Genomic DNA, 24,315 nt, shown 5'->3' with positions numbered 1-24,315 from the left:
CTCTAGCCATAGGGAGCGTCTCAGAATTGTTAACCTTCTCCCCAGGTATCAGAGGTAGCACACTGTGAGATTAGATGTATATTTTCGTCAAGCTGCACCACCCACGGAGGGGTTCATATTTACATCTTTTGTTGATATTTTTTATGGATTAAAAGCGCCTCTTTGCTAGGTGATAATTCTGCTAAGTACTGTAATTTGCTGCCATTAATATTTGTCTGAGTCCTCGTTTGCAAAATATATTTGAAACCACGTTCGAAAGTCGCGTAATTGCTTCTTTGCGCGCTGGGGGAATGAGTCGGCTCTTTACCCGGCCTTTATCCTGTTAACCTCCAGGCGGGGGCCGCGCGCCGGAGTCCTGGGAGTCGCGGGCACCGTGGCCGCGGCGTCCTGGCGTCCCTGGGGGCGGAGGGCGCAGCCTGGCTGGGCGGACCCCTGTGGCGACCGTGCGGGCTCTGCCGGGGGCTGCGGTCCGGGCTGCTCTGCCCCTGGACCGCGCTGGGGGCCAGGGACCCCTGCTCGGCCTCCGCCTGGGGGCGCAGGGCGCGACCTCCGCTCTCCCCGCCTCTGTCTGGCCTGGGCTGGGGGGAGGGCGGGCCTCGCTCTCCGGGCCCGACTCACCCAAGAGCGTGTGCGAGCGAGGGCGCTGGGGTGCAGCCAGGCCTGGCCTCCTGGGCTGTGCTGCAGGAGAGGTGCCGGCCAGGCCCCTCCTCCGTCAGCACCAGGGACAGGGGACGCGGGGCTCAGGGCAGGGAGCCTGGGGCGCCCTTGGCCGCAGCCCCACCCCGTGGCAGAGGTGGCCGCCTGCCAGAAGCCGCACCCCGGGGCCGGGCACTCCGAGCTCCGGGGACCCGCGGGGCCGCAGGGTCTGGGCAGCGAGCACCCGCTTTCCAGTTGCTCCTCTGTGGTCGCGGGGGCGTCGGGGCGCCGCACGCCTCCTCCTGGGGCCCAGCCACATGGGTGTGACCTTCTCGTGGCAAAGCCAAAGCTGAGGCCGGCAAGGCCACCCCACTGGAGCTTTGCGCTCCTGAGTCCGCGGCGTGGGCTGCGGCCCCACTGGTCAACCCCGAGGTTGGGGGGCGGGGCCGAGAAGGGCGCTGGACCTGCTGTGAGCTGCGGCAGGGAGGTGGGTGACGGTTGTGTCGTGGGCGGGTGAGGAACGTGTCCGCATGCCAGGCCTCGGCTCTGAGGGTCAGAGCCGCATTCCGGGGCCCCTTCATGTCTCTGCGCGACTCCCCAGAAACCTGCAGTGACTCACCCAGACCCCCTGTGGTCTCTCCCTACGACTCAACTTCCCTGCCTCTGAAACGGCCAGGCGGGCTCGGAGGATCTGAAAGGCGGTCACGGATCACTGTCCGCTTCCCTGTGGGCTCCTCCCTCCTCTCGCTCTAGGTGATTCCGAGGGACATGGATTCTGGGGGCGGCTGGACACTCCTGTTGACCCCCCGCCTCTCAGAGTCTGTGACCCTGGCTCTCACGGAGCCCCCTCGGGCCCTGCGGAGGGCGGCCAGGCCTCGCAGGATGAGTGGCTGAGGGCCCGCTGGCTGTGGGCAGAAGGGAGGACCCGCCCGGTGGCCGCGAATCATCCTCCGGCCGGGGCTCTGAGGTCAGGCGGGACCAGCCTGCGCACCCGCAGTCCCGCGGCTTCCGGGTGGAGGAGTCCTCGGTGGTCACTCCGCCGGAGACGGTGCGGCCTCGGAAGCCCGCACCCCAAGGCAGGCTGCCCCCTGGCCCGAAGCAACCACCCTCGGGCTGCGCCCCCCAAACAAAAGCCGCGCCTGGCTCCTCGGCGTTCGCGCACATCTGCGCTATTAGCAATGCTAATGCCATTCTGCAATGATAAATAATTAAACAATTATGGTCATGAATCAATAAGTTTAGCACATTTTTTCATCAGCAAATTGTACTGTATAAACAAGAAATATAAATTACCAAGTCTAATTTCCCCCTAAAATTATAAGCGTTTTATATCTAATAATTAAAAAAAAGTATCCGAATTCAATGTAGGAGAGTTCGAACTCTAAAGCATTTTCAGTTCCCACCAAGCACCGTTAAATTGCCGTGTGTTATGTGTCTGAATCTGACTCACATTCTGAGACCGAGCCTCAGAAAGCCCTCTTGGTCGGCTGCCCGGGGAGCCTCTGCGATGCCCGCTTCTCTCCCTCTCCCCGTCCTCCCCGGGCGCCTGCGCCCCGGGCCTGTGCCCCCGCGTTCGCTGGGGAGCGGGAGTTTATGGCAGCGCTTGGCCGCCCGCCCAGGCCGCAAGCCTGTGGCCGGCGGGCTCCATCCAGCCCCCGGCCGCTGTTTGTCCGGCCTGTGGGCAGGTGTTTTGTTCTTACATTTTGCTGTTACATTTAGATTTCCAGATGTTTTTGACAAAAGCAGAAGCCGTGCGGACGCCGGGCTCGTGGTGTCGCCGCTTGGGGGAGGGGAGCGTGTGCCGTGCGGGCAGCTCGTCCGCCATCGCTGTGCTCTCTGCGCTGGCGGCCCCTGGCCTAGTGGCCCCACGGCCCCTTCCTGCCCGAAGCACGTGCGATGGGGGTCGCCGAGGCCCAGGCCCCAGGACACTGCAGGTGGGAACACCGAGTGCATGAGCGGACGTGGCCAAATGACAAAGTTGAGCTCACACCCAGGCCGGCCTCCTGTCCGTTGCTGCCGTGGCTCGTTAGGATCTTGCGTGTCCGCCTCCCCCGGCCTCCCTCCCGCGAGGCTGCCCCGCCTGCCGCGGGCCTGGCCAGACCTTGAGCGGGGAGGTCTGGTCCGGCCCCTTCCCGGGGAGAGCCGGGCGTCCTGGCCGGGGCCTCGCTGCCACTCCAGCTGTGGGGGCTGAGGGTTGTGGACAGAGCCCCGTCGCCTGCGACACTGGGGACGCGTGTTCTTGCCTGTCACCGTCTGGATGGAAATTCCCGGGCTGGGCACCCACGAGGCTGAAGGAGGCCTGCGGTTGAGAAGGGAGTGAAGGGGGACGTGAGCAGACGGGTTGCCGCTTACGGCGGCCCAGGGTCCAGGCCCTCAGGGCCACCTCGGGGTCCCTGCGGCGTGTCTGGACCAGGAGTCGCTGTGCCAGGGCCGCTGCTGCTGAGCGCCTCTTACTAGGGACGCGAGGACATGCCTTTGAAGGGGCCCAGAGCCCTGTCGGTGACTGTCAGTGCAGGAAGCCGGCCGCCTGGTTCAAGCAGGCTGCCCGCCCCGGAGGGGCGGCGCGCTGACCGGCTCCAGGAAAAACGCGCCGGGGGCGGGGTGTGGCGTGGGGGCGGGGACCGCAATGACCAGGACAGCCTGCGCGCCCGGTGTCAGGGCGGCTGCTGTGCGGAGTGCCATCCTGATGTCCCCGGAGTGCCAAGCCCGAAGACAAGGCCAGACAAGCCTGTGGGCCCAAGGAGGGGCGGGGGCCGGCGGGGGGGGGGCGGGGAGGTGGGGCTGCGTGGGAGGCACCTGGAGGAGCGGCAGCCAGCGCCACCCTGACCCTCCCAGGCGGCCCCACGGCCTGGCCTCCTCTGCCTGCGCCCCGCCCGGCCGGCTGCGGGTGGAAGCCGCCCTGGTGCGGGCACGGGGCCGGGGGCGCGGGGGGCTGGGCCCCCGCTTCTGTCCACTGGGGTGCTCAGCAACACGGTGGGTGGGTGTGCTCTGCTCCTCCCGCCTCGCAGCGCTCGCACTTCCGCGGGCGCGGGACAGGCCGGTCAGGACCGCTCCGCGGTGCCCCGCCCCGCCCCGCCCCGCCACCCCTCCGTCCCGACCCGGGCCCACGCTGCGCTGGGCCGGGCTCTTCCCGACACCCCTGATCCACCCCCACGCCATCCCCACACCTGCAACAGACTTTCACTCTCTGGTCCCAATCTTGAAAAAGTTTTCTACCTTTTCGATGTCTCTAGTCACTTAGAAGAAGCTCTTCTAATTCCTGTTCTCGCTGTGGTTACATTTATTTATAATGTAAAATTTTTTCTGCACGGGGCCTCCCCTGCCGTCCTTCTCCTGGGCAGCTCGGGGTCGGCCGGCCCCCCGGGGCGGCCGCCCGCGTGTCTGTGCCTCTGCTCCCATCTATATTTTTAATTCCGAATTAGCTCACAGAACCGGATCGCACAAAGCCAGCAGGTTTAAAAATATTTCAAAGACGCTGCTTTCATGTTTCAAATCCTTGAGAAGCCAAATACACTTCTGAAACTAAGTCTTGGGTTTTGCTGGGGAAAAAAAAAAATAAGAAAAGTGTTTAATAGCACATATGGCATAATTTTATTTGACATCTGTTTTGTAACAAACAATATTTAGCTCACTTATTTGCTGAATGATACAGTACACAGTGCAAACAAAAAGTCCAATGAACAGTTTTAACAGAGTTTGTAATGTATCAATATTTATTGCAAAAGAATGCAAAACTTAAACATTTAAGCGTGTTATTGATTGTAATATGCAAAACATCGATCGCCGCGCGCTGCCGTTGCGGGAAGGGGGAGCCCCGAACGCTGGCGGGGCCGTGGGCACCAGGGGCGCTGCGGTGGGGGGCGCCCGCGGCCCCCCGTGGGGACACGCGCCCGGGCCGGCGCGCCTGCCCCGCCCTCGTTCGCCCCACCCTATCAAAGACAGCTGTCCATATATTTAGGATGCATTAGCTCATAGCAGCGAAATGGTGACTGTTGGCTTCGTTGCACGGAGCGACTGATTTTAATAGAAACAACATTGCCATGCTCAGAACGCGCTCTGTTGGCAGCGCTTCTAGAAGGCTCCGCAGGAATGCGTGGTCTCAGTGCAGGGATTATCGAAGGACAGTGGCGGATGCCTTCGCTTTGGGTTTTTCTTTCACCCGGAGGTTGCGCTACGTTACTTGTGTACCGGCTGGGATCGCCGGGCCGGGCGGGGGTGGACTCGGCCTCTCGGGTGCGCAAAGCGAGCCCCGGGCGCTGGTCACTGTGATGGCAAGTGGGACGCACGAGCCGCCTCTGTGACGATCGTTGGCCTGGGGGAAAATTTTGGACGATAGTTAACCAGACAGCTCTTCACGTTGTGGGCGGGAAGAAGTGGCCAGGTGTCCCTGTTCTGCCAGGTTCTGGGTGGGCGGTGCGTTTTTTTCCTCGACTCGAACTCAAGAAGTAACGGATGTGATGAAGGTGAGGATGCGTCGGTCGACTGCAGGGTCCCGTGAGAGTGACTTGGGCTTATCTGGGGGGACGGCAAATGAGGCTTGGAAGGGGCCCCGTGGGGCGCTGCTCTGGGGTGCGGACGTCCCCCAGGGCCGGCAGTGTTACACGGGGTGCTCCTGTGTGCCCTCGGACTCCCAAGAGCGGTGTGACCGCGGAGGTGGCAGAGCTGAGGGCGAGCCCTGGCCGGCGCCCCGCGTCGGACACCCGGGAGACCAGACACGTGGCTGTTCTGCGCCCTCCTCCACGGCCCCTGAACGCCCCCTGCAGGATCCGGGGGCTCTGCCACTTTGAAAAGCCAGGGTTTGCGCCTTCCCTGGCTTTAGTCCGGCGGTCGGCTACCCCTCGCCATTGGCGCCTGCCGGGCGGGCACGCGCCGGGCTCTGCGTCCGGGGTGGGGGTGGGGCAGGACGGGAGGCCGGGTCCCTGCCCGCTGTTTGCCAGTGGCCGAGTTCTTCCATGACTGCAACTCTGCACGGGGGCGCAGCCGCCAGCTCCCTCAGCAGTGCTGGGGGGCGGGCAGAGGGACGGGCAGGGCCCGTGCATGTGACCAACAGTGGGCCAGCTGCCCCTCCGTCAGGATGTGGAGACCAGTCAGAAGCACCTGGGGTCCCCACCTGGGCCCCCTCTGGTAATGGCGCTGAGCTTCGGCCCCCATATTGTTTTAAAAATATTTTATTTATTTATTTTTAGAGGGAGGGAAAGGGAGGGAGATAAACAGCGATCGGTTGTCTCTCGCATGTGCCCTGACCAGGAACGGAACCTGCAACCGTTCGTTTTGTGGGGTGACGCCCAACCCACTGAGCCACGCCGGTCGGGGGGGCTCGGTCCCCACATTTTTAAAAGGAGGATCGGGTGAGATAACATAGGAAACGCTGCAGTGCCCGCACAAGCAAGTGCTCAGAAAACACCCGTGTTTGTTCGCACGGCGCACGCTCCTTGTTGGTGCTCTTGCCCGTGCCGTCGGCCACAGTGGCGTGAGGCCCTGACCTCGTTGGAGCCTCTCCGGGCCTCAGCTTCCCCACGTGGGCGCGGAGATGGCACCGCGGTCCCTCCCAGATGCCCCGTGCTCAGGGTTCGCCCCGAGGCCTCCGGTGCTGGGCGGTGGGAGGCGGGCCTGGCTCCCTTGGAACAAAGGAAAGCACAGCGAGGGGAGGGCTGGCGCTGCGGTCGGCCCTCGCCGGCATGGGCACGATGAGGCCACGCTCACCTCCTTTGTGGGGGAAGCTTCTAGCAGCGGTTGCGGCCCGACCAGCTGAGATCAGTGACTTGGAGTGAAACCTGACTTGGGGGGCACCCCGGCGCAGCCCCCTCTGTCCTCAGCGGCCGTTAGGAGCGTCGCAAGGGAACAGAACGCAGAGGCCAACAATGTATGTCACCGGGAAATAGGAACATGGCGCAACCAGAATAAATAATAATATTTTTTTCCCTGGCTTAAATGAAACTCTATAGATATAAAAAGCTGGAGAAAGGGAATTTTTTTTTCAGACCTTAATTATAGCAGGGTTGTTAGTAAATTTACTGAATTGCAAATGTAAAATATTCGATGGCCTGAGTAAAACCACATATTCAAGCCTTCTAAATGAACATTTCTGTTTTTTGAGTAATTTGTACCATCTGTGTCAAAATTCTGAGCCTAAAAAAAAAAGCAGTGGAACAAATGTTGGTTCCATAAAACAGTCCTAGTTCATTGTTGAAATTGTCACACATTAACATCGCGGGCCATCTGGGAAGACAAAAGCCTCCGAGCAGATTGCGGAGATGATTTTATGGGTCTGGTATTAATCAGGACGGGGCACAATATTTAAGCAGAAAGGAGAGGCGAGGTGAAGCGCGGCCGCCCGGCCGCCCGCTGGGCTCTCCCCACCGCTGCCGCGAGGGCGTCCTGGACGCGGGGCGTGTCAGGGACTGTACACAGGAGGCGAGGGGCCGTTTCCCGTTTGCAAGCGTGCGCACAAAGCACAGGGACTCGGTGGACGTGGGGCGCTGGCTCCCGGGGACGGAGGGCGCTCGCGGGGCCCCCTGGGGAGGAGAGGGTGGGATTCGCTGGATCCCAGGCACTGCCGATGGCGGGGGGAGACCCTCCCCGCCGGTGGCAGCCAGCGCTTTCAGAGTCACGGTGCCCAGTCGGAGGGGTAGAGGGGACAGTTGAGACCATGCAGTGGCTTCTGCTGGCCTCCCACTCAGGCGCGTATGTCCCAGGTGGACACAGTGATGTTTCTTGCCCTCCTTTCCCCTCTGTCTAAAAATAAATAAAAACAATCTTTAAAAAAAAAAGATTAAAAAAAACCCCAACAACACAGAGCCCTCCGCGCGCCCTGCCCTTCTCCGCAGCCTGTGTGGCTGTGTTGACTGAGTAACCCCACGACACCACCGCGCGTGCCCTTGTACCTGAACACCGGGAGGGCCCTCGCTTTCCCGGGGAGGAGACGAGAACTTTGGGCCGTTCTGCTCGCACAGGCCGACTTTTCAGGACGGTGTGAGAATGGTTCGCCTCCCCCACAGAACAGTTCTTATGCGGCAATACGTGTTTGACATCATGTATTTTATCAGACCGACGTTCCCGCAGGATCTCTGCCCTTCCCCCGCCACGCCGGCCTCGACCGCCCTCCCATCGCTCTCAGGCCATCTTCTCAGGCCTCGGCCCGGCGGGGGGCAGGGCCGCCGGCGCCCATGGAGGGGGCAGCGTGGACCAAGCGCAGGGCGCTGCTGGCCACCCGCGTTCCCCAAGAAACAGCCCCTCAGCTGCCTCCCGGACGCCCGGTGCCGACCACGTGGCGCTCACGCCCCTCCCAGGAACGATGACCCTCCTTCCCTCTGTTTTCTCAGCCGGCTTTGGTTTCCTGTTGATCTCGTCAGGTGACCTCTGCGATCATCTGAGATCAGCTTCGATTGAGGAGCGGTGGGCTCGTGTGTCTTCCCTTGAAGTTGGGGCAGAAAGCCCTGGCGGGCGGCGCCGGCGCTGGGCGGGTGGCTCGCATGCAGGCGGCTCCCGCTGCTCACAGGGTGACCTGGGGACACTCCCTCACCTTCCCTTCCCGTGTAAACGGTCACGCTCTTCACCGCCGCCGTAGACTCTGAGCCGTGGGAGGACAGGGCCCGCCACAGACCCACCACGGCCGAGTCCTCGCGGGGACCGCGCCCTGGGACGCCGCGCGCACAAGATGAAGGCAGGAGCCCGGGGGTGGGGGTGGGGAGGGAAGGGGAGGCTGAGCGGTCACACGACGCTGGACTGGGGGTCCGCGGGGGAGGGGCGTCGTTGACCTGGCGCAGAGTAAAGGGAAGCTGACGTCCCGGAGCTGAGACCGGGGGGCCTGACACAGAGACACACAGACACACAGACACAGACACACACCACGCAGACAGGGGCACAGGCTCACACGCGCACACACGGGCTTCTCAGGAAAGGGGACTCAGGCCGCACAGGGGCCTCTGGAGAGAGGGCGGGAGGGGATGGGAGGTGGCGGCCGCCTCTCGTCACAGGGCCTGACCAGGTAATGGCGCCGCCGAGCGCCCCGATAATCCCGTCCCAGTTAGATGCTGTTGTGGGCTCTCTAATGTCCTCCACTTAAGTAGCAGCCACTGAGGTGTGGGCCTCCTGGTGCCTAATGGCCCGGGGTGTCGCTGGGGCCCATTAACTCGCCGGCCATCAATCCCCAGAAGAGCCCCGGGTCATTACGGGCGGCGGGGCTCTCACCGGCAGCCGCACGGCAAGGCGCGGCCCCTGGAGGCCCCTCCTCGGGGGCGCCCCGCGTCTGGGTGGCGGGTGGGCATCGGCCTGCCGTGCGCGGGGGAGCCTGCTGCGTGCGCTGCCCCCAGGCCACGGGCCGAGCGCAGGCTGGAGGCCTGTGGTCCCGGGCCCCCAGGGCTGCCGGTCTGGAGGGCGGGGGGCGGCGGGGGACGGCGGACGGCGGGGCAGCAGATTCACCGGAGAAGGGCTCTGGGCGGCCCCGGCTCTCGCGGAGCTCAGGGTAGACACCGCCCCGTCTCCTCCCGCCAGGGAAGGGCAGGGGAGCTTGGAGAAAGGCCCGGTCCGCTGTGGCGTGGAGAAGCGGGCGGCCGGTTGCTGCCTGGCGCTGCCTCTCGTCCCCGGCAGGAGGCCTCTGCTGTCCCTTGGCCTCTTCGGGCTGGGTTTTATCTTCATAACACAAATTCTGCAGTCAGACCCCCGGTTCCAACCTGGGCTTGGCAGCGTCCTGGCTGCACGGCCGGGCAGCGGCTGACCGCCCCTGCACCTCGGCTCCGCGGTCCCACGGAACGAGGCCGACAGCAGAGCCGCTCCGAGGCTTCCCTGCAGCAACGCGGGAGGACGTTCAGTCTCCGTCGGCCCGGGGGAGCTGCGTCGGCGCTCCCTGCCCCTCCTCCCCGTGACTCCGCGCGTTTGCCCTGTCTCCTGGCCCCCGTCCCCCGATGGTGACGTGCACCCTGGATGCTGTGTCCCCTCCACAGAGAGGCCGTGCCCTCTGACTCATCCTCCAGATAGGACTGCCCTGCTGGCCACGGTGGCCTGCCCTCGGCCCCCCACCGGCCGCCTGCTGGGGTGTCTTTGGGTCAAGGGCACAGAGCGTGTGACCCTAAGGCAGCCGCCCCGGCCTGCCTCGCGGGGCCGTGGGCGGGGCCGGAGTCCAGCTCGGCCCTACGGGGAGGCCGCGCTGCAGCCTTGCGCCCGTCCGGCGTGGAAGCGGCGGCGGAGCTGGTTCCCACGCAGGCCTCCGGGCCGGGCAGCCCCTTCTGCCGTCACCCTGTTGTCTGCGCCGGTGGCTCCGTGAAAGACAGGCCCTGCCGCCACCAGGAGGGTGGATGGCGATTTGGGACGATGATGCAGGCACAGCTGGCAGAGAATTTGACCCCAGATGGAGGAATCAGATTGGGCTAAATTTTTCCAGAACCCTTTAATTGGCCTGGCTTGTTTCGATCTTCGATTTCAAAGACCTGCTCCAGGCTGGGCCCACCCGGCAGCGGCGGCTGCGCAGGGCGGCGCCCAGGGCGCCCGAGGGCACGACTCGGCCTGCGCCCCGCTCACGCACCCGGGCAGCGCCCCTCCCCCTCCGGGGTCCGCGGTGAGCGTCAGCTAGGGTGCCCTCTGCTCTGAAGTGTCTCCCTGAGACCCAGAGAGCGAGGCGGCGTCCCCCACCCCCTGGGGCGGCAGCGGGTGTCACACGTGGGTGGGGCGGGGCCGCTCCGGGGCCTGACGCCTGGCCCCGCCCACCACAGAGCCGCCGGGCGAGCTGGGGAGCGTTGCCCCGGCCCCGCGCAGTGTGGTGCCACCGGCCCCGCAACGGGCAAGCAGACAAAAACGCCATTAACACAGCGAATTAAGCTCACGGTGAAGTAAACAGAAGTTAAGTCGATAACTGGCACCGGGGGACAGCTGCCTTCTCCCCAGTGGCCCCCCGGGGACAGGGGCTGCTGGGAGCACAGGGGCGGGGCGTGGCGCGATGGGGTGAGTGGCGTGGCGGGTGTGCCCGGTGGTGTCCAGGCGCTGAACGCGTCCCCTGGGGCACCCGGCTGCAGGCCCGTGGCTGGGGGCTGGGGCCGCAGGTGGGGTCCCGCGATCTGCCTGTGCGGGGGCGGGGTCAGCGCCCGCTCACCCTGCTCTGGGCAGGGGCGCGGGCTCTCCTTTGGGGCTCTTGGTTCGGGCAGGTCTGGCGGTCTGGCCCGCAGGCCGGCGTAAGGGTGGCGCTTTGTCCAGATGCACCTCGGCAGGGGATCGGCCCGCGCTGTGGTCACAGCGGTGGATTCAGGGATGCGCAGCTGCCACATGTTCGTGCCTAGACGCGGCTCAAGGATGTTTTGTCTGGAACTTTCTGAAATGCTGTCCCGTCCTGAGAGGTCGCGGCGGTGGCACGGGCAGCCCTGGCTCCGGGGCCCGCCCTGCCACAGCGGGGGCAGGGCTGAGGGCGGAGCAGTGCAGGGGTGAGGGGGGGCTGGGCGGGAGCCTGGGTCCAGCTGCGCCTCAGGCTGCGCGGACCGACCCCAGCTCTTCAGGAATCTGAGCCTTCCCATCCCCCATCCGCGGTTTTACAGCTTTATCTGGGGTCGGGCTATTTGCAACCAAGAGTCCAATTTGCAAAATAAGGTCCCTGAGCAAATGGCTTTTCTTTTTAAAAAAGGAATAACCTAATTTTGCATGTGCCTGCAAAGCATGCATGTGCTCTGTGCATGTGTGTGCACACGTGTGTGCGTGTAGGGTGGGCGTCCTGCTCTGTGGGCACAGGCGGAGCGGCAAAGCGGGCGCCGGCCGTGCGAGGTGTGTGCGGCTCTGCCTGGCCCCTGGCCTGCCGTCCGGACGGAGGCGTGAGTGGCCCTGGACCGCGGTCCTGGGCCCTGGAGTCCAGGGCCGCACCCTGTGCAGGAGTCCCGCACCCGTGGCCAGTTGTTGGACCCCTGGACGCCGTTTCCTCCCCACCCGCGGGGTCCTGTGTGTGCCCCGCTTGCCGGGGCAGCTGCCCCTCCGCCTCTGGAGCCCTCCCCTGGGACAAAGGGCAGACGGTCAGGACGTTGGGGCAGCTCCTGCTCTGCCCCCGGGACTCCGCTCGGGGTGGGAGCCTTTTGCGCCTGCCCACCCCCCACCGGGCTGGTGCCTGGGCGGTGGTGGCCTGACCGGGGCTCACGCTCCGCCTTCCCTGGTCAGTGGCTCTCCAAAGATGCTTCTGTACGCACGTCAGCTCGCTGCCCGTGGCGAAGAGGACCACAGCCTGACCTTCAGGCGCTGCGGGCTCGGTTCCAGGCCACCGCAGTAGGGCGAGTGCTGCAACCACGTGGGTCCTGTGCCTTTCTGGTTTCCCGGTGCATGTACGTGATGTTTACACCATCCCTGAGTCCACTGAGTGCGCAAGGACGTCTGAAAAGCGACCTGCACACTGTAATTAAAAATACGTTATCGCTAAAAATGCTCACCCCCCCGCCAGGCCTTCAGCGAGTTGTTCTCTCCTGACCGGCAAGGGGTTTCGCCTCGATGTTGGTAAGACGCAGCATCCTTACATTTGAAGGGAAGCAGAGTAATACCCGGCTTTACGCACTCGCTGAGTAATGGGAAGATGGGAATTACCATTATACCCCGTCGCTGGGCGCCGGCTGGGCGCACACCCCGCCGCCCTTACCCTGCAGACGGGGGCTCCCTTCTTCCTTGCGAAAAGGCCCTCCTGCCTGCCCAGCTTGGCCGCAACCCTCTGGTCCCGGTCACCCGGGTCCCAGCCTGGACGCCTCTCGGTGCCGATGCCCCCTTCCGCCGCTGCCCCAGCCCCATGACCCCTGGCCGGACCCGGGAGGAAGGCGGCAGCGGGTGCCACGTTGAAGAGTTTAAAATTCCTCCGTTGCTTTCCCCCCTCCTTCCCCGGGGTTCCAAATCCGACTCCAGCTCCTGGCCCACGGGTAAAATTAAGGGATTAGGAGCTACGCGGATCTTATCCTGATGTGAAAAGGTTTCAGGCAGAGGCTCACAGTCCAGCGTCCAAGGCCGGGAACGTAGTTCCCTCTGCTTTGGAGGCGCTGTTGGGAAAGGCTCTCGGGCCTCTCTGGGCTCTGGGCTGAGCTCTCCCCTCGTGCGCATCTCTAACACTGCGCCCCGAATCCCCAGCGCCCGAGAAGCCGAGAGCGGGGTGGGCGGTCTGGCGAGGGCCCTCGAATCCAGCCCCTAAGGGTGCAGCGGGGGTCCCCCCGAACGTCGACACTGGGGACCTCACCCCAGACACTTTCTGGTGGGCCCGGGACATAGGCACGCAGGTGCCACGCTCCCCACTGAGGCACCCGAGGGCGCTGCGCGGCGGAGCGGGTGGGCCACTCAGAAAGTCCCTCTGGGGGAGGAGGAGGACTTCGTAGGGGAAGGCAGGAGGGGTCTGTAGCGGATGACAGCACGCGTGTGCACAAGCCTGTGTGTGCCCGGGCGCTCTCCGAGGCAGCGTCTGCAGGGCGGGCCGGGCAGGGTGGGGCTGACCCCCCCAAGGCTGCCTGCGGAGCGCCCTCCTTCGGCCCCGCCCCATCACAGGCCACGGCGGGGGCTCTCTGCTCTCAGGCCCCTGCGCCCCTGCGCCCCTGGGCCCCGCGGTGCCCTGAGACAGAGCGGTGCGTTTTAACGCCCTGTTTCCCGGGCACCTGGAGTGAAAACTGTAACGGCTTGACGCTGCGCGCGGAAGGCGCCTCTGCTGCAGGTTCTCAGAAGGGAATTCCGGCTAAATTGCACAAATAAATATGCATCTTCCTCGTTTTTGACGAGCAATGACCGCGCGGAGCCCGGCGCTTCGGTGGCTGTGTTTCCCTCGCTCGGTCGCCCCGCCAGCCTGAGGGGCCGGGCTCCGGGGCCTCTCAGCTTCACATTCCCAGTTCGCGGCCAAAGCGCTGGGGGCCCGCCCGAGGCTGACCTCCTGCGCCGAGCCAGGGAACAGCCCAGGAACGGGAAGGGGAAGAGAATTGTGGGAAGGAAAAAGACGCACGGACGCCCGGTAGAAAAATCGGGTTGACGGCGGGCATCGCGACAGGGAACCGGTTCACAGGGCCCACGCTGACCCGCGAGCTCGGGCACGTCCCCTTGGAGGACAAGGGCGGAGCTGGTTCCTGCCACCAAGGCCTCGGGGGCGCCCTGTCCCCCTGCCCCGCTCTGCTCACCGCCGGCACCCCGGTTCCCCTGAGGTCAGTGCCCAGAAGGCCCCGGCCCCGCTCTGCCCCCAGGGCGGGGCAGGCCCAGGACCGCCTGTGACGTTCATCTCCCTGTCCCCGCGTGCCCGTGTCCCCGGGCCTCGGGCGGGGCTGGCTGCGGCTTCTCAGCCCCCGCGGAGACACTCCGAGGGCGGCGTTGTGTTTAATGAACAGAAACGTTCTCTCACCAACAGAAAGAAAAAAAGCCCACACAAGCCCCCAAACCTGTTAGTTGGAAAATATTCCAAGATCAACACATTTTAATTCACTAATTAATACAGCTAAAAGGCATTTTTCATATTAGACTTATTAAAATCACTTGTATTTAAGTGTTTTTGAACTCATATTTTCCGATGCTGTGCGTTTTTGTAAAGTGTTCTAGTCATGTTATGCAAATGCCTATTTAAATTACCAGGGGTATTTGTTCTCTATTTCTACTCTGTAAAACATAATTTTAATACAAGTTATTTGTGAAATGCACATTGGAAAAAAGAAAATAAGATTTGAGATGGCATTTCTATGATAATTTTATTGCAAATGTTGACCATGTTTTTGTATTTGTCTGCAAAAGGTAATGCAAAGTATACATAAGACATATTCTGGGATTTATGGTCGCATGCGACTAAATTAGTAAAGGGAAATTTGCTTCATTTTTTGCACCCAAGGCAGGGCAGTCCATCACCCCGGGGAACACATTTCCGAGGGGACAGCCGTGGCCAGGCAGTGGGCCGGGGTCTGGCCACCAAAGAGAGAACGCATGCTCTTGCTCTGCACTTGGGCAAGACTTCCTGACCCCCGAGTGCCGCCGGACAGGACATTCGGGGCGGAAACACAGGCGTTGGCCGCGGAGAGGGAGGCTCCGCTTGGAGCCGCACAGCAACGGTGAGTGCAGGGCGTGGCCAGGGCTCTGTGGAGTGACGTGGGGGCAAATGTGGGCGGCCCAGCTCCAGGCCCTGCTTTACAGATTTACCTACAATATGTAGTTTTATTACTGCCAACACCTTTTCAATACCCGTGTGCAGGCACCAAAATAGTAAGGGGGCCAGAGGCGAAAGCTGGAATTGAAAGAGAGAACCCTGGATTGAGGATTAAATATTAATGGTGTTTTGGAGCTTCCTGGCAGCCAAGGCAAAAAGGGAAACATAACAACATCGATGCTTTTTGTTGTCCAGTCAAAAAATACCAACCTCTTGGGAGAAGAGAAGGTTCCCTGATCTTCCAGTCCTCGTGAAATCCACAGGAACATGCCAAGCCCTGTCCCCAGCGATGAGTCTGTAGACGCTGCAGACACGCCTTTAAGGGTGATTGGATTCAAGCAAGCGGTATGGTGCTGAGTCACAGGCGTGTAGATGTCTGCGGCTGGTGTGGGGGCACGCGTGACGGAACAAGTCCCCGTCTCCGGCGCCCCACCCCAGGCCCCCAGGGCAGTCATTGCTCACGGTGAGTGTCAGTGTTGGCCGGGCTGCCGCTGGGCTTCCACGCAGCTCCCCGAGCGCTGGCCTGGCGGGGGGTGGGGGCCGGGGGTGCCGAGGGCACATGCGCGGGCAGGGCCTGCGTTCTCATCAGCGCTTGTCTCTTCGGGGTCAGGGGTCTCCAGCAGGGTGTGGAAGCAAAAGCCCTCGTGGGTGACAGCACGCCTGCCACCTGGGCCCCTCCCTTGGCACCTGGGAGAGGGACCCAGTTTGCCCGGGGACGGGGCCTCGCGGCGTCTCCTGAATGTGCACCGTAGTTCTCCCGTGGACCCTGGGTTTCTGGACAGGAGGTGGCGGGGGCGGCTGCCAGGGCCAGAGGAGGGGGCAGCAGGCGTGGGGGCCGCTGCTGGCGGCGGAGCCAGGGGGAGTTTCTGGCGCAGCTGGCCTGTGGGGAGTGGGGGAGAGGCTGGTCGTGAGGGGGACAGGAGAGGGGGCGGTGGAGGCAGGAGGACGGCGGCCAGGGAGGCCGCCTGCCTGGCGCAGAGTTCAGGGAAGAACAGCCTGCGGGGCGGGGGGCGCGCAGACGAGGCGCCCAGGCTATTCTGCGGGAGCAGGCGGCCCGAAGCCTGGTGTCCGTCAGAGGGACAGGGAGGCTGGGAGTCCAGGCGAGGCCGGCCGCTCCCAGGACGCCTTGCTCTGGACACAGTGCTGGGCGGCCGCTGTGTGGGCGGCGGATTCTGGGGTAGAGAGACACCTTGAAGCCGTCTGCCTCCCCCTTGTTGGGGCCTGGGGGTCCCCACGGGGCCTTCTCTCCCAGTGTCTGCCCGTCGATCGATGAGCTGCAGGCAGCTTGGCCTTCAGGCCGTTCTGCAAACTCGCTCTCGCCCCAGGGCCGGGTGCCTGCTGTTCCCTCTGCCAGGGCGCACCCCCCCACCCCCGCCCCCGCCACCCTGCACGCGCCTGTCCCAGGCCTCTGCTGGGGCAGCCCCTCGGCCGGGCCCGGACCGCCGCTCCCGGCCCTCCCCCATCCGTCCCTCGCCCTGGGCTCGCGCTGAGACGGCCTCGCTTTCTCAGTTGTTTGCTCTTCGCCCCCACCCCCACCCCGACCGGAGGAAGCCTGGGGACCCAGAGGCCTGGCCCACCTGGGTCGCTGCTGTCGCCAGAGCTAGAACACCGCCCGGCTCGCTGTGAGCACCCTGCCGCCTTCGCGGACTGAGCCAGTGTTCCCGGGGCACCCCTGCACAGCTGGGGGCAGGCCAAGCCCCTCTCCTCACCTGGAGGCCGGGCAGGCCCGGGGAACCCCAGGAACCCCGGCCCCTGCTGCCCTTTGTTCTCCCTCGGGGTCCCAGCAGCAGGAAGGCAGGGGTGTTCTGGGTCTGGTTTTTGTAATTGGTTTGATATGATCATGAAAAGTATCTAAAAATTGGACAGCTGGAAATGTTTTTCCTCCCATTTATTACTTAAAACAGCCGTAGCATTTGGGATTGCTTTAAAAATCAGATTCTCCTCACCGAAGAGAAAAAAAAAGTTATTTTAAATGCCGCGAGCCCCTCTCGCCTGGTTTGGAAGAGACCCCGCAAGGTCAGGCTGAGGCCTCCGCTTGCAGGGGCGGGGGTGGCGCCGCGCTCCGGGCCGGGGCGGGGGAGCCCGGAGCGGCCCGGCCGCCGCACCGTCGAAGCGCCAGGAGGAGAAGATGAATTAAGACGAGTGCACCGCGCAGCCGGGCATTAACCGCGACAGTGAAGAAGTGCCATGGATGTTAAAATGGCCCCGGCTAAAATATACGGAGGTTAAAACACAGGGTAACTTTACAAATCACTAATAATTTCTTCGGCTTTCACTGCAATAACATTGATTTAATTCATTAGATTCCTTTCTAAATCTATATTTCAGTTTTAGAGTTGTCAGTTTCTGTTAATGACAATTTTGCCCCATCTGTTCCAACATGAAAATGAGGCTCCTTGCAGCCGACAAGATAGATCTCGAAGAGTTTAGGAAGGGGAAGTCTTAAAGGTATTTCACTCGGAGGGGGCCCGTTGTGGGGACTCGCGCCTCGAACGCAGCTGCCCGCAGACAACGTGGTGTTGGCGCCCGAGGAGGGACCAGCCTCCCCGAGCGCCCGCCCCGCGCCACCCGCCCGCGGCCCCCTCCAATCAGAGGGGCCCGCTGCGTTCTCTTCGGATCACGTTTGGGGCGAATTTTCCAAACATCTCCGCTCATTCTTTTTCTTTAACGACAGAGCAATAACTCAGGGTGTCAGCTATCCGAATTCCAGCGGCTGTGATTAGAATGAAAACGAGTTGCTACAATTTGGCCCGGAAATAGTCCTGTTACAGCCAGTCACCACCGCGCGCGCGGGGAGCCCCTGTCTGCCGAGGGGACGGCCTCTGGGCTCCGGGCTCTGGAAGGGACGCCCCTGGTGTGTCCCTACCGCCCTCACACCTGCCCGGCGTCCGCAGGAGCTGGCTCTGGAGAGCAGGCGGGGTGCGGGCCTCGCGGGGGGCGCCCCGCGGGGGAGGCCCCCGGCGGGGGAGGCGGGCCGTGCTCCGGGGGCACGTCCTCCGCCACTGCCCATCCTGGAAAACGGGCCCGCCCCTTCGAGACACACGTGCGGTACGTGACCCGAGGAACGAGGGAGTTTTAGAATTCGAAAACCTTCTAGAAAAATATGGAGGCATTAAAACATATATGGAATCAGGCCGGATCCTCAGTGTTAACATTCACCATATGTATTTACATTCAGCGCGACTCCAACAAATGAGCGGCTGCCTCGGAGCAGGAGAGCGGAGGTTGCTTCTCACACAGGCCGACATTAAGTTGAGTTACTGTTTCGCTGCGGACTTCTCCGCAAAGTCTGCAGGCGGTTGTGGAAACCAGACTGGAGACCCTGTGTGTGGGTCTGCCTCCTAATTTTACATAAAAACTAGTGAAACCTCCCCCATTTCAGGTGTCACACCGTGAGCAAATTAAAAACCAACAAACACACTAAGGTTCTGTGCTACCTGCTCAAGTGCACAGAATGTATAAAAACTTTCATCAAACACCCGGGTTTGCTCAGTTTTAAATTGTGTTAGTTTAATAGTTTCTTTTCTGCTGTTTATATTAACGGCGCGTTCCCATCTGAATATACCGCCGCGCTGCGAAGCCATCACAACATTTCCAAGGTTGAATGAATGCAGCCCTAGTCATGGCTTTTTATTAAAAAGATCTCTTTGTATTAAGTCCTCCCTTTTCTCCTCTTCTCCGAGGGTCCGGGCGGCCTGTGGCGGGTGCAGGGTCCCAGGGAGCGATGTAAATTCACGCCGGCGCCGCCCCACTCGGTGAGCCAATCAAGGGCGCTCCCAGCCGCGGAGAGCCGAGGGGCCGCCCGGCCTGGGGCTGCACGGAGGGCTCGCTGGTGACACAGGCAGGGTCGCCTGAGCGTCTCCTGCCGGTCTTGTCACTTGGGGGAATGTCTTCTTTGCCCCACTCGGCAGGTGCTCCGGCCTCGCCCCGTCGCCGTTGGGGAAGGCGGGGCCGGGAGGCCCTGTGCGCCCCGGGCTCTGCGCCTCCCAGGCGTGGGGTTCAGACCCCTGGCTGCCTGGATCAGGGAAGACGCCTGCGGCGGCTCCCGCGCGCACCTGGCTCACCTGCCCGGGATGATGCCTCTCCGCTCTGGGGCTGTCCCTGCGCCCAGGGATGAGTCAGCGTTTGGCAAAACTGAAGTTAAACTTTCCAGGTCTGTAACGCCGGTCGATGGTCAGGGCCCAGAACAGCACAGGGCGGGAGTCACACGCCATCCTGAGGGGGTGGGGGGACCGGGGGAAAAGCCCCCAGAGCCAGCAGGCTTGGAGCTCGACGGCTCTGGGCTTGGGGCGGAGGCCGCTTGCTGCCTGGCTGGGCGCCTCCTCGGTGACGGGCGTGCCCGCGATGGGCCCGGGCTCCAACAGGGTCCCTCATGGACAATACCAGGCCTGTTCCTGCAAAGCCCGGCGCGCCCAGAGCTGTAAATGCAGGTGCCTGTGCCATCGCCCCTCCCCTACAGGGACCACGTGGCGGGAGGCCTGAGCAAGGCCTGGTCAAAATGGAGCAAAATGGAGACGTCCCTGTTCCCCTTCCCGTCGAAGCTGCTTCTAACTCTGTGGGCTCTTACACGGAATCTTTCAACCACACACACAAGCGACTAGTGTCACAAACACGTGTGTGCATGGCACCCAGGCATCTCCAGCCTCGGCCTGACGTCCCGCCTGCTCCGAGGTTGTTCAAGGAGCCGAGATGTGGCCGCTGTCCCCGAGCCGGGGCTCCCTCCGTCCAGGGACAGGGTCCCCCGGCGGGCGGCACCCTTGGCAGCCGGGCAGGGCTCGGGGTCAGGGAGCCCCCCGAGGGCAGGGAAGGTGCCCGCTCTGCCGGCCCTGCAGGAACTGCGCTTTGCAAAGCGCATCATGTTCTGCCAGCAGAAAGGGGGCGACCAAGGGTGCGTCCGGACAACCCTGTCCCTGGAAACGCGCCTTCTGAGGTGACGGGGACACGGGACGCAGGACCGGGGTGCATGATGCGCGTGTCTGTCAAGTAGGAGACACCCCCTCCGCCCTTCCCAGATGGTCGAGGAGTACCTCATTTCCCCCATGGGATCAGCGTTAGCAACAATCGTTTCTGACCTCGCAGGAGAGCGTCTCCTAAGCCCGCTGGGTGAGGCCGGGGCCCCCGCGAGCCGACTCGAAATGCGCCTGGATAAGGAGTCTTTACCTGTTTAAGGAAATTACAGCAGGTATTTCGAGCCAGCAAATTCCATGTGGACCAGTTACAGTGCATAATCAGCTACGTTATGCAAATAGTTATCTTGGTGGTTGGAATCAATAACTTATTTTCTTCTGTAATAAAGAAAAAAGGGGGAATCCATTATTATGGATTGCGTACAAAGCGAAACATTTCTTGTGAGGTTGGTCGCATTTCGACACGGAGCTTCCCTCCCGCCCGGTTCTGGTTCCGGACACCGAGGAGCGGCCTGCGGGATGCGCCGAAGGCCCCCCTCCCCGCACTGTGGCCGGGAAGGTCACTTGTGGAGCCGAGGCCGGGCCTGCCTGCCTGCCTGTCTGGGGGAGTCCCCGGCTGCTGCCGCGTGTCGGGTGGTCCTGCCGGCGGAGCAGCCGGTTCGGGCGCCCCGTGTTCCCAAAGCCGCTGCCGGTAGCTCTGGATGACGTGAGTGACACCTCCGATTAGATTACGATTACGCTGCAGCCCCAGTCTGCGCCGAGGGTGTGGCTTCTGTGCCGCAGGGCAGCGTTTACGAGCTACCTCTGGCCTTGCGGTCGCGGCCGGCCCGCAGGAAAACCACTCTCCACGCTCCGTGCTGCTCTGAAGGGGGGTCGCTGCGGCCCCCGGGGGGCCACCCACGGGGCGGCTGTGCGGCGCCTCAATCCCCAGGACGCTGCACTGCACCTTCAGCGTGGACATTACCGCCCTAATTTCCTCCCCGTGGGGTGCTGTGGGGGTGCCGCGGGGTGCCCCCAATGCCGCGCTGGGCCTGCCTGGGTGGCCAGGCAGGGCTCCCAGGCTGGTTGGGTCCCTACTGATTTTGATGGAATCTTTTCTGGGGGGGGCGTGTCATCCTGGGGTCCGCTCTCCTCCAAACCCGGGGGCGCGGTTTCAGCCTGGAGTGCAGCCTCAATGATTTGAATGTGGGAACTGTCAGCCTCCGGTGAGGCTGCGGCCGGTTATTTTTGGCTCCCTGCCTTTCCGCGTTTGAGGCCCTTGCCTTGGACACACGGATCTCATTTACGCACAGATATCAGGCCCCTTCCTGCCGGATTATCCCACCCGGCGCCCTGCCCCGACCTCGGTCCCATGCCTGTTTCTCGGGCGCAGGGGCCGCTGACTTCCCAGTGCCTACAAGGGGGCACCGCCAACACAGCCGGTCCTGCTCTGCTCCCGGGCCGAGCGGCTCTGAGGCTGGGGTCCCCGCCAGTCTCTATCCGCACAATGTGGGAGCCCAGCGGGAAGTGCACACCCGAGGGCTTTGAGGGGCTGCTCGGGCCTTCGGGGGCCCCAGGGCCCGACCTGCCCTTGGCAGGTGGCCAAGGGGCCCATCTGGAGGATGGCCGGGGTGGGCGTGGCCCCAGGGAACACTGAACACGGGGATCATTTTCCCTGGTGCCCCCCCGCCCCCGCCCCCCCCCCCCGCTCCTGCCTCACCTGTAGTCCTTCTGGGAAGCCCGCGCGGCCTCCGGTCGCCCCCACGCACATGCGGGAGGGCGGGTGGGTGCCTCGGTAACCCCCCTCCTCCACCTGGGCCTGTGATGGATGCTCTGACTACGTCCGCCAGGCGGCTTGGACAAGGGTGGACAGCTGGGCTGCTTGGTGTCTTACGGGGAGTGGCAGCCTCCCAAGGCCGTAACGGTGAGAGCCCACGGGCACCGCAGGACGCACCGCCCCTGCTTCGCCCTCCCGTGGGGTGCCCCCCCCCAGGGGTACCCTGCCCCACTGGGCCCCGCCGGCTGCCCTGCCGTGGGAGCGAGGGCGGGCGTGAGCAGAGCAGGCCCAGCTGAGCCCCCAGCCCGCCGGACGGATGCCTCCACAGTAATGGCACCTGCTGGGGACGCACCTCCCTGCTGTTCACAGTAACAGTCTCCATGAGAGACGCTGTCCTGTGGCCAATGGAGGAGGAATGGGAGGAGCTATTTCCAAGTGTCTTCCATACCTGGCGGAGCTGGGAGACAGGTGGTGGCCGGCCGTCTCAGGACCCCATGTCGGGAGAGGGTGGCGGACCCCACAGCGGTGGGGCTGCTCTATGGCAACTCCCGTCCTGCGTGGCCTGGGGGCGCTGCTGATGGGCTGAGGTCCTGGTGGGGAGTGTCCTGCAGGGACCCCTTTGGGTTTACACCTCAGCCTGTTAAGCACCGACTGCGCCGGTCCCGTGCCTCAGTTTCCTGACCTGAAGAGCAAGTGATAACACGCTTTCTGACGTGTGGTTGTGAGGACTGAATGAGGCTCTGTGTGTTCACCGCGTAGGCCAGGACGCAGCAGGTGCCCAGCAACGGCCGGGCCCGGCGGCCCTTCTCTAGCCCCTGGGACCGGGTGTGCGCCGGTGCCCGCCCCCTGGACAGTCCCGAGCCCTCCGTCCCGCGGCTCTGACCAGCCTCCGCCACTGCCCTGACAGCCACCCCACTCGGCTCTGAGACAGGAGGGCTCCCCTTCACTCTTCAGTCCCGGGCCACCCTTAGCTGGACCAGTGCGGTGGCCCTCCAAACCCCGTGGGGGGCGGGCAGAGCCCCGGGAGCACGGCAGTGGGCGCCATCGGCGCATGGCTTCACGGCCGGGCCGAGCAGTCACCTAGGGCCCTGGTCAGAGGGTCCCCGCCTCCGGGTCGTGCTCTGCTCTGTGTCCTTGAGGTTCTTCGCAGTCCCTTCATTGGGAACTGAAGGCCGGGGGATCGGCAGGAGGCACCCGAGCTTGGAGCCCAGCCCACGCCCGGGGCCAGTCTTCTCCGCCTTCCTGTCACGTGATGGGGCTCGGGGGCCAGGGCTCGGGAGGGCACCCAAGGGCGTGGTGCGGCAGGGTCTCGGACCCTGAGACTCCCACACTCCCGCCCCTTGCCCCAAGCCCTCACAGCCTCCTGCAGGTGCAGACGGCGTCTTCTTTCTGAAAAGGCCTCTTGTCATTGGTCCCCATGATCTCCAGCTGTCACATTAATAACCCAGTGAGCGACTTTGCTCCACATTCCTTTTTGAGTGATGACTCGGGACCTCAAAATAGCTGTGCCCGCCCCCTCGCTGGTGCCTTCCTGTGTGCACGAGGCCGCCGCACACGCACGGAGGCCACCGTGCACGCACAAGGTCTCCGGCACGGGGGGGACGCGTGCACGTGAGGGCACCGGCCCTCACCGCTCGGACACACGGACCGGCACAGGCGGAAGCACACACGCACAGCTGCGTGCAGGCCGGTGGTCACCGGCACTCCCGGGCGTGCACAGAGGGCGCCCGACCCACACAGCTGCACACGCACCTACATGCCCATGGCGCAGGCAGGCGGACACGCCCACGGAACAGAAGCGAGGCCACCCCCACCCGGCCAGAGACCCAGTCGCCCACCGACACGGACCCCAGCCACGGGCACTGGTGCCGCCACACTCTGGGGTGAAGCCCGCGGGGCTGAGGGAGCCTCCCCGCAAGGTGTCGGCGCCTTGAAAGGTGCCCTCGCAGGATGCCCGCGCCGGAAGGAGTTCGGGTGGGAGCCAGGGGAACGCGGCAGAACGTAACCTCGGGTCACGCTGAACCCCACATCAGGGCGGCCTACTTGAGGGCCCATGTTTGTCTGCTGCCGAAAGCTATCGTGTGCATGACCCCCGCATCGGCAGGGGCCGCCAGCACCAGGGAAACGGGATGCCGCTGCAGAGTGGCCGCGGCCACGGGGCCTGGGGCAGTCCAGGAGGGCTTCCTGGAGGGGGTGGCCTTGGCCAGCGCAGGAGGGGCTCTCCAGGGCCAGCCCTGCCCCTCCGCTCCTCTTTCCCCTTCACGTGGCCAGCCCGGTGGGAGCTGAACTCACTGAGACAGACTCTGGGTGGAGGGACCCGCCCTCTGCCTGCTCTGAGGGGGTTCCATGCTCGCCCCTTTCTAGGCGGAGAAGCAGAGGCGCACGGAAGTCTTTGGCACGGAGGCTGCCGGGCGGGACTGCCAGTGGCTGGATCCCAAGCCAGGGCTGCGTGGCTCCCGCCCCCGCGCCCCCCGCAGGTCCCCCTCGCTCCCCTGTGATGTTGGAGCCCCGTGGTGTGGGGCCCCCGCTTGGAGAAACGGCGCGGGGCTGGCTCCGCGGGGGAGAGGGGCGCGTGGCCCTGGCTATGGGCCCTGCGGGTAGGCCCCGAGCCTGGGTCCTGGAGCCTGTGTCTGTGGGCGGCGTGATGAAATCGGGCGGGGCAAGTGCTCTGCGCACAGACCGGCCGTGGTGCGTGTCCCGCACGCGTTAGGACCGCCGTTACTGCTGTCCTTACAAGTCGCTGCCGGCAAAGCCACGGTGACGGCAGCGTCGTCGGAAAATGAGAGTCACGGGGAGGGGCCCGCAGGGGGCCGGAGGTACCAGGATCCAGGCACCGCGTTTGTCCCACGTGGAGTGAGAATAACAACGTCGACCTCTATGTGGGGCTTGGCGTTCCCAGGAAAGGAGAAGCG

Source organism: Pteronotus mesoamericanus, unplaced genomic scaffold (assembly GCF_021234165.1).
Source record: "Pteronotus mesoamericanus isolate MK-2021 breed Mesoamerican mustached bat unplaced genomic scaffold, CSHL_Meso_final contig_202, whole genome shotgun sequence".
NCBI lineage: Eukaryota > Metazoa > Chordata > Mammalia > Chiroptera > Mormoopidae > Pteronotus > Pteronotus mesoamericanus.
The sequence above is the reverse complement of the archived record's forward strand: the minus strand, read 5'-3'. Positions refer to the sequence as shown.